General features: G+C 41.7%; 1 protein-coding gene across 2 annotated transcripts in view; it reads right to left on the bottom strand.

The window, feature by feature from the left end:
- Nucleotides 1-17,048, bottom strand: part of ELF2 (E74 like ETS transcription factor 2) — a 49,196-nt gene extending 32,148 nt beyond the window's left edge. The window contains exon 1 of one of the 2 annotated variants that reach the window (XM_061584961.1): nt 16,596-17,048. The gene's annotated coding sequence lies outside the window, so the exon portion shown is untranslated. Of the gene's footprint in view, nt 1-16,084; nt 16,163-16,595 lie in introns of those variants that run through there. The other variant, XM_061584962.1, reaches the window with a different exon arrangement.
- Nucleotides 17,049-17,469: the final 421 nt, after the last annotated feature.

Here is a 17,469-nt window from a genome sequence, read left to right as displayed (position 1 = left end):
GAAGTGAGGAAAGTTGTTTGGAAAGAGGGGAGACGGCCATGTTATTTGATCTTGTGAGTTTAAAGGTGTGTGAACTGCTGTACTGTATGTTTTACTTGGGGGACAGGTTCATAACCACTTTATATCTGATTCTGTGGTACACTGAAGCACGCTATATCGAGTTTCTACTGTATGTCCAAATCTGTTCTCAAAGGTTCGTATTTTAAGGCAAACATGAATTCCAATACCCTGGTGACAGACTAACTTTATACTCAGAAGACCTTCATATGCTTAGCTACTACAGATTTACAACCAAGTGCAGTGCACTCCTTTGCATGTATATTTTGAAGTTCTGTTGACTTCACTTATTAATTTATTAAAACCATTTGTTAGCTGCCTTTTCCATATTCACAGCTGCATAAGAAAACAGATTAGTCAAACCAGCAACACAGAGAAAAAGTAGTACTAGTAAAAACAAGCTACTCAGTTAAACAAAAGGCCAAAATCGAAAATATGGCTTTTGCGCTCCCTCCAGAAGACCAATAAAAATGGAAAACTGAGGATATCAAGGAAAATTCATGTCCTCCAAGATCATACTATCAACACCTCTGACTTATCTGGATTCATGGTCAGGCTATTTACTCTCATTCATCCAACTACAACTCACTGCTTCCAGATACTGATTCAGAAAAGATAGCAGCATACAGATGTTTAGTGAATAAAATATATCAGGTGTCAGCATGACAACAATTCTCCACTGCAACACGGCAAATTATCTCGCCAATTAAATTTGTTTAGGTGTCCAACAAGATCAGCACTAACAGTGATCCACAACTGAGTAGTATCAACATTACTGCATTGCCCCATCAAACTCAAGGTGAAGATAATCTGCCAGAGCAGCTAAGGCAGTTTGTCTCATGATGACACTACATTCCAATGGTCAAGGTAGGATGCATCATCCAGAAATACCTGAAGTCGCTCTGTAATCGCATACTTCAACACTTTTCCAAGAAAAGGGAAACTGGACACAGACAGGTCTAAAGTTGGCCACATCCTTCTGCATAATAATTATATATTTATTATCCTACTCAGTTGTATTTATGAGATGCCTTATAAAATAAGTTCTCTAGGTATTAAACAAAATTATAAACATAATGGGGGAGAACCATGTATGCCACTTTGAGCTCCTTGGAGGAAAGGTGGTATATAAATGTAACAAAAATAAAATAAAATGTAATAAAAATCACAACATGTAAAAATCCCAATAAGCTTGATACACAATCCAGCATAAAAACCCAACACAAATAATGGTGGCTTCTTGAGAAGGTGACAAAGGGCCACTTTCCAAATATGTTTGTTCCTGCCTGCTAATCTTGCCTTTTGTAGCCAAGTCTTATTTGCTTTATAATGTGGCTATTCTTATGGATTATGGACTAAGACAGCTTCCTCCTATTTGACCCACAGGAGGACCCATGTTTCTCCTATTAAGCAACTACACCAAACCTTGGTGTCACCAAACCTTGGTCTTCCTAAACCAGTCTCTCTTGTCATCAACCTCCCTGTTTCTCATCTTCTCTAAGGGCTCCAACGTTTTAATTTCAGGGTGCACCCAATTTAAAAGGATTTGAGTCTTCTTATATTATCTCTGCACCTACTAAGACCTCTACTAAGACTGTGATTTGTGGCGAAACACAGGAGTTTCTATACCATCAAAAGATTGTTGCCACTAGTCTGTGGGGGTGAAGGAACTGACTGTTTTTATCTTGTTAACCAGCCTGGGCATCTAACCCCTGGCCCATTACATGCTTTTCTCCTGTTTTCCAATATTTTGGTGAGCCAGATAGGCTCTACTTCTGGCACCCCAGATGGTTCCTCTACTTCTGTGAACCTGATAGTAGGATCTGTTGTGCAAATTGAATAATAACATTTTCAGTACACCTGATGGAACATATGTGGAATTTCCTCAGGATTTCACTCCAAGTGTTTTCTTTTTCGTTTGGCTGAAAGTGACAGGCCAGGGCACTGAGAAACCAGGGCAGGCACCCTCCTGCACTGGGCCTTGGAAGTCCTGAGTCTTTGTGAGCCTCCCATGATAATGGGGGAAGCTACTAACAGCTGAACCATTATAAACACAACAGGCCCTTCCCTATGGTAACCCCCTAGGTGCCCATTGGCCCAAGAGGAGGTAGGCATCACCATGCATTGCAATGTAAAAAAAACCCCTCTCTTGGAGCAAGGTGCACTTACTATATTTCAGTTGTTAATGGAAAATTTTGTGTGTGTGATTTTCTTTTTCTCTTTTCTCTAAGACTTGTGTTTTCACATTCCACTGGCTAAGGAGCAAATATCTTTTCCTGTTCTGATCCACTTTGAGTTTCCTAATTACAAGAGATATTGATTATGAAAAATGCCTTTTGTGAATTTTAAGGCTGCTTCTTTTATTGACTGTGAATTTAACCCCGTTTTGTGTTTTTCCTAATTATGATAAATTCTTATTCTGGGCTCATCTGCTGATATTATCATGCACTGTATGTTGACCATTGAACCACACTGTCACTGAGTGTTTTTCCATCAAGTCTGAAAGTGTGGAAATCTGTAGCTAAGAGAAGTTATGTCTTTGCCCAGTCTGGGAACAGATAGCCAAGGCCGTTGTCATGGCAGCATCAAGATAGACTGGGAGAGTTCTAGCAGCTATCTGTGTTGAGCTGAGTCTTCTGTGTAATGTCTTTGAACTGAGAACTTCTCTCCTAGAGGGGGGTATCTTAGAGCCTTAAGCCATAATGTCTTAATAAAAGACTCTTAACCTGATCTAATGCATCTGAGAAGTTTCTTGAGCAACTTAACTCCAACGTAACGTATGCTGTTTCACGCAACAACGCACACACATCAACAGGGGTTATGGGCCCAGATCCACAGCATGTTACACAAGAGTAAGTTGCTGGTCTGAAAGGCAGATGGAGTTCCAGAGGGCAGCTTGATTGATTGTACCAGACAGAGGTGAGCAACATGGCTGTAAACCTGTCTGGGGGAGGCATGCCAATGGAAAGATTGACGGAAAAGAATTTTGCCAGCTGGAAGCCGAGGATGAGGGCTTTGCTGATAAAAGAGGATTTATGGGACATTATAGATGGACCCCCTCCGGCGGTACTGACCGCGGCCTGGACGCGTAGAGATCAGAAGGCGCAAGCTTTTATACTTCTGGCTCTATCAGACTCTCAACTTCTACACGTGAGAGATGTTACAAACGCCAAACAGATGTGGGACGTGTTGGAAGGCATTCATGTGCAACAGACTGCGGGATCTAGATTGTGTTTGGCACGGAAGCTTTACCAGATGCGCTTCACGGGTGAGTGCGAAATGAGTGAGCATCTCACGGAATTCAAACGTTTGTTTGCTGAGCTGACGGACCGAGGCGTCGAACACTCTGAACTTCAGAAGACCTATCTGATCCTGGCTTCACTCGATGGGACTTGGAATAATATGGTCATGGCTTTCGAAGCCAGGCCTGACGGAGGTCTGAACGTTGCGTTTATTGAGGAAAAGCTGACCCAGGAATGGCAGCGGAGACAAGAGGCGAAAAGTGCTGAGGAAAAGCAAAGAGCCAAGCTGAAAGAAGAAAGCAGCAGCAGACAGGAAAACAAGCAAGAACAGCAACGGCTGAAGGCTTGTTATGCCTGTGGGGCTCGTGGGCATCTCCAGAAAGACTGTGCAGTCAAGCGAAACTCCAGGGACGGAGGCTTGAAGCAGGGAAATGTGAACTTTGTTTGTAAACAGAAGTCTCAAGATTTAGCACCTGTTAACTGGATTGTTGACAGCGGGGCAAGCCATATATTAATTAAAGACAGGAGTTTGTTTTACACGTCTACAAATGAGCAGGACTTTGTTTTACTTGCGGATGGATCGCAAAAGAGTGTGGAAGCCCGAGGTCTGGTGAGATTTGACAAGTTGGGAATACTTTCAGAATGTTTGTTGTTCCAGAATCAGCTCATAACATTTTGTCAGTCAGAAAACTGGTGAGTTGTGATTTTTCTGTATTGTTCCACAAAGACAAATGTTATGTAACGAGAGGAGATCAAGTGTGTTTGCAGGGAAGCCTTAATGATTCACAGTTTGTAATAAAGAACAGTCAAGCAGGGTGTGCTGTGTTAAATGCTGAGGCACAGGTACATCAGGGCTGCGTCCATGAATGGCATCAAAGGCTGGGGCATGCAAACCTTGACACGATTAAGAAAACCCCAATGCATAGTGAAGACATGCGTTTAAGAGATTGTGGACAGTTAATGGATTGTGATTCTTGTCATAAAGCTAAAATGACTATTGCACCAATTAAGCGGGAGGCTGAAAGAACCACAACAGCTCCCTACCAGCTAGTTCATGTTGATTTATCAGGGCCAATAAATGCTTCACGTGGAGGTGTGAAATTCTTCATGGTACTGGTGGATGATTTTTCAAGATTTTGACATGTTTTTCTGTTAAAGCATAAAAGTGAAGCTGAGCAAAAGCTGAAGCTGTTCATTAAGAGAATCGAAACTCAACATGGCGCCACTGTGAAAGCGATACACTCGGACCAGGGGGGGGGGAATTAACGAGTACAGCATTGAGTGACTTCCTTGAGAGTAAGGGAATAAAACAGAATTTTACTGCTCCATACAGCCCGTTTTCCAATGGAACTGCAGAGAGAAAAAACAGGGTGCTGCAGGAAGCAATGAGAGCCATGTTAATGGATTGCAGTTTAGGGAATTCTTTCTGGGCAGAAGCAATTCTTTATGCGAATTATATTCACAACAGGGTATTCTTGGAATGTCTCCTTATGAGAAAATCACTGACAGAAAACCAAAAATACAACACATGCAAAAATTCGGGGCAAGATGCTGGATCCACATTCCACAGGGAAAAAGGAGGGGCAAGCTTGCGCCCAGAGCACTGCAAGGTTTTGTTTTGGGATTTCAGAATGCATATTTCAGAGTTTGGTGTCCAGAAACACAGCAGTTAATTCTGAGCAGAAGCATTAAAGTCTCAGAAAAACCTTGGGATCAAAGGGAAACAGTCATTCTTACAGGGTCAGATGACACACAATCACAAACATTTAAGCCAAATCCAGACATAAAGGTGGAGGGCACACATATTCCTCTCAGAGATGCGTTAAATGAGCTCATTTGTGGGAAACGAAGATCAAAGAAACGTAAGGCTGAGGAAATGGAATCTCCTGCGCAGGCTGTGCCAAGCACAAGCACAGATGGGGGGGCAGAGAGAGCAGAAGCCCTAGTGCCATTAAGATGTTCTACAAGAGTAAACATAGGGAAACCGCCAGAAAGATATACTGTGAGGGTAATTACCAGTCCTGGAATGCATAAACTGGTGGACATGGATCCTGACACTTTGTATTTGACATGTGTTCAGCCAAAGTTTGATTGAATAAAGTGTTAGCTAAATGTACAGAGATGTTCTGAACTATACTGAAATGTAAGCTGTATTGCAAGATGTATTGGAGAAATGTATTGTTGTTATTGTTGTAATGAGTTACAGACATGATGGGGAAAAGGGGGGATTGTTGACCATTGAACCACACTGTCACTGAGTGTTTTTCCATCAAGTCTGAAAGTGTGGAAATCTGTAGCTAAGAGAAGTTATGTCTTTGCCCAGTCTGGGAACGGATAGCCAAGGCCGTTGTCATGGCAGCATCAAGATAGACTGGGAGAGTTCTACCAGCTATCTGTGTTGAGCTGAGTCTTCTGTGTAATGTCTTTGAACTGAGAACTTCTCTCCTAGATGGGGGGATCTTAAAGCTTTAAGCCATAATGTCTTAATAAAAGACTCTTAACCTGATCTAATGCATCTGAGAAGTTTCTTGAGCAACTTAACTCCAACGTAACGTATGCTGTTTCACGCAACAACGCACACACATCAACAAAACCCCGTTTTGTGTTTTTCCTAATTATGATAAATTCTTATTCTGGGCTCATCTGCTGATATTATCATGCACTGTATAATTCTTAATCCTATATTATTCCCAGTCCCACAGATGAAGAACCTCATGGTTGGGACCCTGCCAATGGTACTGCCTTGGGTAGAGACCCAGGGCCTTGATGCAAATGATTGTTATACCCAGTATTGATCTTTCTCACGTTCTTCTCTATTCTTGCTTTGGTATCACATGCTCAGGAATTTGGTATCACATATTGATGGGTCTTGCATATGCAATGACATTGGGAATTGAATACACATGCAAAATGATATTGGAAGTTATTGGTTATGCTGGTGTTTCTAATTGTGAAATGCATTGTAATATTTTTCCTGAAGCTTATTTTCTTCCAGGGATCATCAGAGCGCTCAAGCATCTGTGTTGTTCTCATCACCTCTGGTTAAGCTGCAACTATCTATACTGATTCTAAATGTGCGTTTGGTGTCTGTCATTCTATGTTTTGATAAAACACAGAGGATTTCTCATTCTTTTCTAGTTCCATTATATATCATGGGTAATTGATTCATGCTCTTTTGAATGCCATTCTTCTTTTGTTTGTTCTTTTATCTGTTATTTCGTTATGTATTGTGAAGCTTATTCTAATGAAATTGATTCTATTTTCTAGGCCATAGGAAAGCTGAAGCAGCTGCCTGCAGTTCCTCAGCTCCTTTTTCTTTTAGATTACTATCTTTGTGCGTGTTAATATTCTAAAGTCTGCAGATTTGTAAAATGGGGCTCTTATACGGAAGCAGATAGTCTAGGTCAACACTGACTGTGCACAGTTTAGGAGCATCTGGTATAGTCCAGACCCCAGACCCCTGGTGCAACATCTTGTTCAGGTGACCCATGGTATGGCTCACATGAGCAAAGGGGGGATGGCTGAACAGATTTTGAAAGATTTTGAAGCATTCACCAGGAGGCAGTATATATAGCATCCTCCTGCAACACTTGTCAACAATTTGTCAACAACCACCCAGAGCGCTCATCAGTGGTCTTATGTGCTCAGACACGCATCATTTTTTTCTTTAATATTGTTTGATAGACCTTTTGTTATTAGACATTGAGCTACCCCAGGAAACTTAAGGCTTTTAATTGGAATGACCTCCTTAAATGTGTTATATACTTGTCCAACATTGCCATTAGTCTCTCCTCTCTGGTGCAGAATACCCCTAGTAGTGAATGCTCTCCTAGTTCTTATGGCTGAGCCTTGCCTTGCCATACTATCCAGCCAGGTGACTATGTTTTCGTGAAGGGCCAAGCAGAGACCCTTTCAAGTCCTGATGACCACCAATACAGCTATCCAAGTGGAGGAAAGAATTGCATGCATCTACACAAGTCACGCTCACAGCCCAGTTGACCTGAGTAGCAGAGACATGCCATGACCACCCCCAAAGCCCAAGAAGGATGACGTCTGCCCAGAAAAGACAGAAGAGACTGCAGAGGGGCTAAGAACACAGTCCTATTCCACAGATGAAAGCGTTGATCCAGACCTGATTGCCCAAGTAGGAGCTACAGGAGAGATTCCACATTTTCTTCGGGACGTCCTGGAAGGTTTTCTGATAGCTCCAGCTCTGATGAGATGGCATCAAGTCTAACTGGCACTGCAGTGGAACCCCAGTTGAAAACCTGGTTGATAGCCCTGGTTTTCCTGATCCACCTCCCTGCCCTTATAATCTGAAGCCAAGAAAAGACTCGGAAGAGAGACGATCAAAGGGGGGTGAGGCCAACTTAACTTCTACTCTGCAGCTTCCTTTCCAGTTTTGGCCTGTTCAATCGTTTAAATACAGGTCAACCACCTAAAGAGGAACGGTTTTGGTCCTGCAGCATGCTCTGAAGAAAGCCACCCATAGCCAGACTCAAGCCATCGGTACCAGAGGAGGATGAGAGGACCCAATCTTCCATTTTATCTGGCAGTTGCAAAGCCTTCACCTGCTCGTCATCAAAGGAGGTCTATACAGCACACTACAGATACTTGTCTGCAAAGCAGCTTCAGCTCATTTTTTTAACTGCAATCTGGAAACCGCTGAAAGACACACTACATCAAGTCCAAAAATATGTAATAAGGAGACATCTTCAACTCCATTCTCATCAAGGAAATGGACCAAAATAAAGCCCCTAGGAAGATTCGCAGCAAGCCTTAGCGCCCGCAAGCAATCCTCAGGACCTGAGACCAAGGACAGGGTCTCAGGAGCACAACAGCAGATGAACTGCCTGAAAAATTTTGAAGCAGTGAATGGACATTTCCAGTAGGCCCAGCTGTAGGCAAGAATAAGGAGCTCCAGAGCTGCCAAGAAATTGTGTGAAGCTATTCTAGCTTCAAAGGGGGGAAATAATGGGGAATTCTATATGTCCACACATGTATGATCATGACTAGTAAGAAGGCACATTTCTTTTATAATTATAAAGAACTAAGTATTGAATTGCAGGCCTAGTGGAGTCCTGAATCTTAGCATTTTATTCAGGCTAACAGCAAAAATCCGTTGCGATGGCAACGGGTCATGCCTATCTTTTGTTTCTTGGCAAACTGGACTGGTATTTGACTAGGCTGAAGATTAATTATTTCATTGTCCGGAAGCAAGGAACATTTCAGGAAGTTCTGATTAGTAGGAATTGCCAGTGTTTGATTCTTGAATGCCATCTAGGAAATAAGTATTTAAATGTGTTAATGAAGAGAAATAGTAATGATTTAAAAATAAATCATTGTATTAAATTTATAACATTATAGGTCTCTTTCCATAAAGAAAAGGGGTACATCTGGGGTGGCCTGCTTGTCTGTTTATATATCCAAAGAGGCTAGAGTCACCCAGCTTTCCTTTGTTTGTGCAACTTCAAGATGAGCTCAAGTGTTTTAAATAAAATCCTCCTTCATGAGCTATGTATTTTATAAATAAGAAAAACGGATTTCTGAGAAAAATAGAAGGACAAGAACCCCTATAGCAAAGAAATTGGAACTGGGGGTGCTCATATATTCACAAACACCCTGAGTTAAGTACCCAAACTTAACTCAGGGAACTTGTCCAAAATATTTCTAGGTGCCAGAGTCAGCCTGACCGATCAGAAACCATGCAACGATGTACAAAAGTATGCTTGAGAACATGTTCACGGAAAGAACTGTTCCAGCTAGTCCCAAAATTCATTTGTCTTGAAGGAACAGTAGGGCAATGGTAACATTTATGATATGGACAGAATTTTGGAAATCACCACTGGAGTTAGCTAATGCTTTCTGATTGGTTTGGAATGAATGTAGAGAGGAGGAACTGTAATGTTGGGTGGGCAAGGACTCATAAGATTGGTGAATTACTGTCACATGTTGTATTATTAAGTTATAAAAGAGCTTGCTCACAGTGTCTCAGTGCAGTCTCTCCTGGATGTTTCTGGAGGCTGACCCTGCATGTGCTGGCATGTGCTTGTAAAGAATAAAGGCCTACCTTTTTGCTTCAAGCCTGTGTCTTCAATTTTTTATTCATGGACCCCCAGCAAAAGATCCCAATGGAGAAAGAATTCTCCTACAATAACACCTGCATTTTTACTCAGATGTAACTCCCACCATGTTCAACAGCACTTACTCCTAAGTAAATGTGCACAGATTATAGGCCAAGTGGTGCTTGTTGCTGAATATGCATGCATAGGCTTAAGCTGTTAGGATGCAGCAGTTTGCAGGTCCATTTCAAACACTGGGTATATTTGTAAATATTTGTTCAAATAAATCTGAAAGCTTTAATCCATTAAAAATTTAAACAATTTTAGTTGCCCTTGAAGCCAATAGAATTTAAAAGGGCTAACCTGGATTGGCCTGTACCACCAAAAATGTACACTTTACTTCATCAATACAACAAACCAGACAAACAATACCTTTCATATCCTTAAAGTGATGAAAAGAGATTTGGGTTCAATATTAGTGCAGATAGGTTTTTCTACAAAAATTCCAGAACTTTTACATCTCTAACACACACCATGTACTTTAGCAAGTAAAGGAGTAAATTAAAACAGAGCCAGCCAACAAAAAAAATGGTAATGTGGGAAAAACAAAGAAAATGACATGAAGATTTGTATAAAATCCACAGAAATAATGTCACTTCCCTTGGTTTTTGACTCATTTTTCCTACAAGATAATTAACTTTTTTTAAGATAGTGGGAATTTAAATCTTTTAAGTCCATTTTTATTAGTTATATACGTTATCTTTTGTGAAAACATAGTTGAGAGTAAAACTGATTTTATATAAAGCAAATAATAGCAATGAGCCCTGTGTGTACAATATCAAGTTAAACTTAACCACATATAGAACGAGAGGGGGGGGAGAGAGAGAGAGAGAGAGAGAGAGAGAGAGAGAGAACTGGCTATTGAGAATAGGTGTTTGTATTTAGTTTTATTTACAGAGTTATTAAAGCCCATTTGTAGACTTCTGTTTTTCATTCATGAAGAGTACAACCAGATAGCATGGAATTGCAGGGATGGTGTCAGGAAGGCTAAAGCTGAGAATGAGCTAAGGTTAGTGAGAGATGCCAAAAGCAACAAAAAGCTTTCTTCAGGTACATCCATAGTAAAAGAGAGAAAAGAAATGGTGGTACAGCTAGTCAATAAAGATGGCAAAATGGTAACAGATGACAAAGAAAAGGCACAAGTGCTCAATTCCTACTTTGGCTCAGTCTTCTCCCAAAAAGGTGTACAACCCTCCTGCAAATATGAAGTTGAAGGGCCAGGGTTGCAGCTTGAGAGTGATAGACAAATTGTCAAGGAATACCTAACCACTTTGAACGAGTTCAAATCTCCAGAGCCCAATGAACTGCATTCTAGAATATTGAAGGAACTGGCTGAAGAACTCTCAGAACCACTGTCTATTATTTTTGTGAAATCGTGGAGGAGGGGTGAAGTGCCAGATGAGTGTGGGAGGGCTAATATTCCTATCTTAAAAAAGGAGGGACCTGGGAACTACAGACCAGTCAGCCTGAATTTTCCTTGGGAAAATTCTGGAGCAGATTTATGAAGCGGTCACTCTGTAAGCACCTTGAAAACAATGCACTGATTACTAGAAGCCAACATGGATTTATCAAGAACAAATCTTGCCAGACTAATCTTATCTCATTTTTTGATCGGGTAACCTCCCTCATAGACTATGGGAATGCTGTGGACATAATATAACTCGACTTCAGCATAGCTTCTAACAAAGTGCCCCATGATATTCTGATTAGCAAGCTATCTGAATGTGGGCTGGATGGAACAACTATCAGGTGGATCCGCAGTTGGCTATAGAATTGTACTCAAAGAGTGCTTATCAATGGTTCCTCCTCAAACTGGAGGGGGGTAACAAGTGGGGTACCACAGGGCTCGGTCCTGGGCCCAGAGCTCTTCTATATTTTTATTAATGACTTGGATGAGGAGGGGCAGGGAATGCTTATCAAATTTGCAGATGATACAAAATTGGGAAGGAAAGCTAATACCTTGGAAGACAGAAACAAGATTCAAAGGGATCTTGATAGGCTGGAGAATTGGGCTGAAATCAACAGGATGAAATGGAACCGGAGTAAGTGCCAAGTTCTTAGGGAAAAAGAAACCAAATGCAGAGCTATAAGATGGGGGATACTTGGTTCAGCAATACGACATGTGAGAAGGATCTTGGGATTGTTGATCACAAGCTGAATATAAGCCAATAGTGCAATGTGGCTGCAAAAAAGGCAAATTCTATTTTAGGCTGCATTAACAAAAGTATAGTTTCCAAACCATGTGAAGTATTGGTTCCCCTCTATTCGGCACTGGTTAGGCCTCATCTTGAATACTGCATCTAGTTCTGGACACCACACTTTAAAAAAAGATGTAGACAAACTGGATCGAGTTCAGAGGAGGGCAACGAGGAGCAGGGGACTAGAAACAAAGCCCTATGAAGAGAGACTGAAAGAATTGAGCATGTTTAGCTTCAAAAAGAGACTGAGGGGAGATGATAACACTTTTCAAGTACCTGAAAGGTTGCCACACAGAGGAGGGCCAGGATTTCTTCTCTATCATCCCAGAGTGCAGGACATGGAATAATGGGCTCAAGTTGCAGGAAACCAGATTTCGACTGAATATCTTTTTTTTTTTCAATAATTTTTATTCAGATTTTCATAAAACATACAAGACGAAATCATAAAACATTCAAAGACAAAAAACAAAATCAAAAATAGTTAAACAAAAAGAAAAAAAATAAAATAAAAAATAAAGAGTAAAATATTGACTTCCCATTTGTCAAAGATCAAATCAGTTATAAGTCTATAATATATAACAATCCTGTCTCTTAAGTCATATTATAAAATCACTTTCCTCCAGTAGTTATCTTACTTAATCATCAAATCTCATAAACATTACTTTATTCTTTCCACAAAAAGTCAAAGAGAGGTTTCAATTCTTTAAGAAATATATCTATCAATTTTTTTTTCCAGATAAGCATATCGATTAATCCATCTCATTACTAATTATGATAATCTTATTGTCATAACCATAGTCAAAATAAACATTTCAATTAATCCATCACATCAGAATCTGTTAGGTTCAGTAATTTCAGTAGCCATTGTTCTATTATCCCTATTAATTCCATTTTCCATCTTCCATCTTCAGTAGTCTTGTTAAGTCCAGTAATTTCAGTATCCAATCTTCCATTATCAGTATTCCATAATAATCTTGCTGTCAAAGCCATAGTCATATAGTAAGAGTCTGATGGGAATTACCTCTATCCCAAATATTTTCTTGCCATCCATTCTGAATAGGTTGCTGAAATACTGCTGTAAAATCATATCTCTGTTCTTTTTTTCAAAATACACTGGGTCATCTCTTGAAAGTTTTTCCATTGTCACATGGCTGCAGTTAATTCCATAGATTTTCTCTATATTGGGCTCCATCACATCATTCCAGTCCAGAAGATTATCCATGCCATTGATAACTTTATCTCTAGAATCTTCATTAATTTCTTCAGAGATAACATTGAGTTCCAAACAATAGATTTTATTTCTAAAGTCCATAGACTCCAAATCTTGTTCCTGTTCCACGTTTGTTCCAATCTCCGGGATCTCCTCTCTCACAGGGACCCCTGTTCCAGTCTCCAGGGTCTCCTCTCTCACAGGGACCCCTGTTCCAGTCTCCAGGGTCTCCTCTCTCACAAGGACCCCTATGTCTTTAATCTCCTGTGTCTCCAAACAATAGATTTTGTTTCTAAAGTCCATAGACTCCAAATCTTTTTCCTGTTCCACGTTTGTTCCAATCTCCAGGGTCACCTCTCTCACAGGGACCCCTATATCTTTAATCTCCTGCTTCATTTTACTCAATTCAATTTTCAGCTCCTTACAACCCTGATTTCGACTGAATATCAAGAAAAACTTTCTGTTAGAGCAGTACGTCCATGAAACCAATTACCTAGGGAGGTGGTAGTCTCTTCAGCACTGGAGGCATTCCAGAGGCAGCTGGACAACCATCTGTTGGGTATGCTTTAATTTGGATTCCTGCATTGAGCAAGGGGTTGGACTCAATGGCCTTGTAGGCCCCTTCTAACTCTACAATTCTATGATTTCTAAATGCAGAGCTGCTCAAATTAATAACTACTGATTTCAATCCCACAGATGACTGGTGGGGTTGGGAATCACATGTGGCTTATACCAGTGCCACCTGTACTATTTCATTTTTGTTGTTGTTTAGGCTTTAACAAACATATGAGAAAATTATCAGATGCATAATAGGATAGGTTCTCTTGTAACTCCAACAGCTGGAGAGGAGAGATAATTTCAGCAGTGCAGCTTCTCTCATACCTCTATGGTCAGTTGCATCTGCTGAAATTTCCTCTCCTACACAGCTCTTAAAGTTGCAGAAACCATGCTGTCCTCAATTGCAACTGGCTATCCTAGAGAGATAAAAGACAGACATATGCAATAAATAATGTAAATTGGGTCTCATATTGCAGATTGGGATTAAAGGTTGGTTCTGGGTATGCTAAGACTGAAGAATACTGCCACAAATGATATATCAAGGTAATAAAAACGTATTTCAAGACAACTGCCAAACTGCATGGACATAATGCAAGGAGAATTTTCTCTCAATGTCAGACACCATCCAATGGTTGCTGTGATATACAGAAAAACTATATATAACATGCATACACACCTCTATTAAACACAGCAGTGCTGGTTGTGGTTGGGATAAGTGGAAGTTTCCATCTTCCATTCAGACAAGCATCACAGTTCAGGGACATGTTCCAATCTGGCAAAAGTACTTGGGGGAGGGCAAGTAACAGAATGGGTCAGAGGCATGGCCTGGGGAAAGTCCCAGCAGCCATCCTGGGCAGGTGGTTCTCCAACTCTATACTAATGCTGAATTGCATCTAAGCATTATTTATTTCAAAAAGAACTCTTCTATGACTAAATTATTTCGGTGGGATCCAAGTGTACCTAACTTAGTCTACATTCAATTTATAATTCATCACATTTCTGCCAAAGGTATACAGACAGTGTGCATAATATTTTATTCTTAGTGATAATAATTTAAAAAAACCAATAGCATATAGTGACAGAAATGCAAAAGCAACAGAAAAAGATACAAGCATGTGAATTGCATGCAACAAGGACAAGCAAGTTTGACAGTCTCTAAAAAAAAATATCTCTATAAGTTAATTCTTTTGAAAAATCACCCTAACCATACATCTACATCCATCTACCACAATTTTGTAGAATATCCTGAGAGCCAGATCTTGTTCCGTTCAAATGTTCCAGTAATAATTGACATATTAAAATAACACAGATCAATGCCATCTTAAACATCTCAAACAGAACTACCATGAAATATAACAGTATTTCTGTGCTACTGCAAGTAGTGATATACCTCTTGCACAGCATGTATTTTAAAAGCCTAATAATTACTTTGAAAGTCTTGTCATCTTAAATCTAGTTACAAAAGTAATTTTTTTTCCATCCTCTTTAGTGTAAAAATATAAAGATATCCATTTCCATTATGATGTTTGTCTCAATAATTTACAATTTACTTCATCAACTTCCGGATATGAGCAAGTACTTCTATGAAACAAGCAACAAAAATGACAGCTAAAAAAAGGGTTGCATCCATATGAGGTGCAAATCTCCACTCTCCTTCCAGAAACTATCAACTGCCGATTCATTTTAATCACTAGTACTACTAGGTTAATTAGAAGACGCGGGAATTCCCATTCAAATCCCATGACCAAAAGAAAAGAAGAGCCGAAGCATCAAACAGAGCAATCGCTTAATCAAACTAATCAAGAACCTATATCCAACAGCAAAGAGAACATGTCAGGACACATTTACAACAGTCCCCTCCCTTAAAAAACAGTCACGTGCAGAGGCCAGTGCTCCATATCCGTTCTTGGTAGTCGTGGAAAATATTTGTAAGGCATGCGGGTACAAGGTTGTTTTGTTTTGTTTGAGGAGAAGAGAAAAAGATGAGAGGGAGTTCTATATTTCGCAGCCACGAAGAAAGGCGCTCTGATAACAGCAGCAGCCTTAACCGACGCTCTACTAAAATTTGCATATGCAAGTCTTATCCGGGAAGGGAGGCAACAAATACACAAGAAACTGAAAGTAAAGGCTTGCGGGGGAGGGCTATGAGACAAGTAGAGCCATCCCAACTGACAGGGAATGGATTGAAGCTGCTTCACTTCCAGGCAGCGACGACGGCCTCGCTTACCCCACATAACTCCTCTCCCTTTCCAGCATCACCCACAAAGCCAGCACTGATGGGGGGGAGGGGGAGGCTACGATTTTCTAGTATTTTTACAGATTCCCTTTTGCGGTTTGTAAGCAGTTTTTTTCCAGATGTGTCTCTCCACAACCCCCCCAACAACGATTTGTGGATCCTGCAAATATTCAAATAGATGGGGGGGAAGGGGAGAGAGAGATGGCACTGTCTATACCCTTCTGTTTTCCACCCCCAGACAAAAACCTGACAGACCGGCCTTCCCCTGGTTAATCAAGCATCTGTTTGCCTTTACCCCATTGCCATTCTCTCCACTACACTCAAAACACAAATTGCACAATCGTTTAACTAGGAAGGGAGGGGTCCACAGTTCTGGGGACTCCCAAGGGGACTTTCCAGGGCCAGTTCATGCCCAGCCTCCCCCGACCAGAGAAGATTTCCATTAACATGCACACACTTACGATAAACCGATGGAGGGATCATACCCACAAAAAACAGGATCGCCCACTCCCCCCCCACCGAGGTGGTTCCTTCCAACCCCTCGGAGATTTTCCAGCCCGCGCCCAGCGTTCCCTACTCTATTAGTTTTTCATGATCATAGACTCACAAACATAGAGGGAAAGACATTGGGAGGAGGATAAGAGATAAATTATCTGTTTTTTCTCTCCTTCCGCCCGCCCGCCTCCCACCGTCCTCCCTGATAAGGTCGACCCTAATGCCGGACAGGAGAAGGGAACCTCAGTCCCTCGACTCTCATCTGCGGACCCATCCGCTCCACAGAAAGGAGGGAAAGCGAAGAGAGGGCTCGTCCACCTCAGCCTCCACGGACACAGCTGCTGAGGCCGGGTTCAGCCTCGGAGCGCCCGCTGCCATTTCTCTACGGGCCAAAAGCTCGGTATGTCGCCTCCAACGGAGTAAAGCGGATCAGGCCGACAAACAGCGGACTAACCCCCCGCCTTTAGAAACCCTTACCTTGTTTATATGTCAAAGGGAAGCGTCACGTCGCTCTCCCTCTCTCAGGCCGAAATAGCGGCGGGAGGAAAACAGCCGGCAGCAACAGCCAGGGGAAAACCAGCTCGGGGGGGAGGGAGGGAGAAGGGAGGGAGGACGAGAGAGGGAGAACTGCTTGCTAGAAGCAGCAGCCGCCCAACACCAGGGGAGGAGACACGAGAGGGAGGGAGCTGGGCCCGCGCGATAGCCTCGGCTGGTCACCCTCCCCTCCCACTTGTCTCATTCGCTCGCCTCGCCCGCTCAAAGGCTGCCAGGCAGAGTGCGCGAGTCTGGCCCTTAGCCTACGCTTCTGCACATGCTCGCACACCTGAAGCGCCTTCGCCTAGTAGGCATGTGCGCAAGGGAAGCTCGCACATGCCCGTTGGCAAAAGAAAGCGGCTGTTGCTACTATTATGTTATTACCATCTCATGCTGCTGCTGTAGCAGCAGCAACTGACCCGATTTGGCAACGTGTATGCCTGTTATCTCTCTCTCGCACACATTAACTTGCTACATTTTGAAGTAATAGTTTCCACCTGAGGGACCACCAACTTTTAAAATAATGAATTCAAGGGTCTAAAATTACCCAACTGCACACACAAGGCAACCCTAGGGAAGCAGATCGTTAGGTGATTGGAGGGTACGGGTAGATCTTGGATGCAAGGGAAACCCATGGCCCTTTATCTTCAGGGGTGGGATTTAGCACGTTTGCTAGGGAGTAAGGCTCATTAAACCCAGTGAAACTTACTTCTGAGTAGTCACGCTTAGGAACCTAACGCATGGCTGGAATCCTGCATGCCAGAAGACTGAATACTGTCCTCCAGGGCTTTATATCTGGCTCTTGAGACTTTCCCTA

Source organism: Rhineura floridana, chromosome 9 (genome assembly GCF_030035675.1).
Source record: "Rhineura floridana isolate rRhiFlo1 chromosome 9, rRhiFlo1.hap2, whole genome shotgun sequence".
Classification (NCBI taxonomy): Eukaryota; Metazoa; Chordata; class Lepidosauria; order Squamata; family Rhineuridae; genus Rhineura; species Rhineura floridana.
The sequence above is the reverse complement of the archived record's forward strand: the minus strand, read 5'-3'. Positions and strand labels throughout refer to the sequence as shown.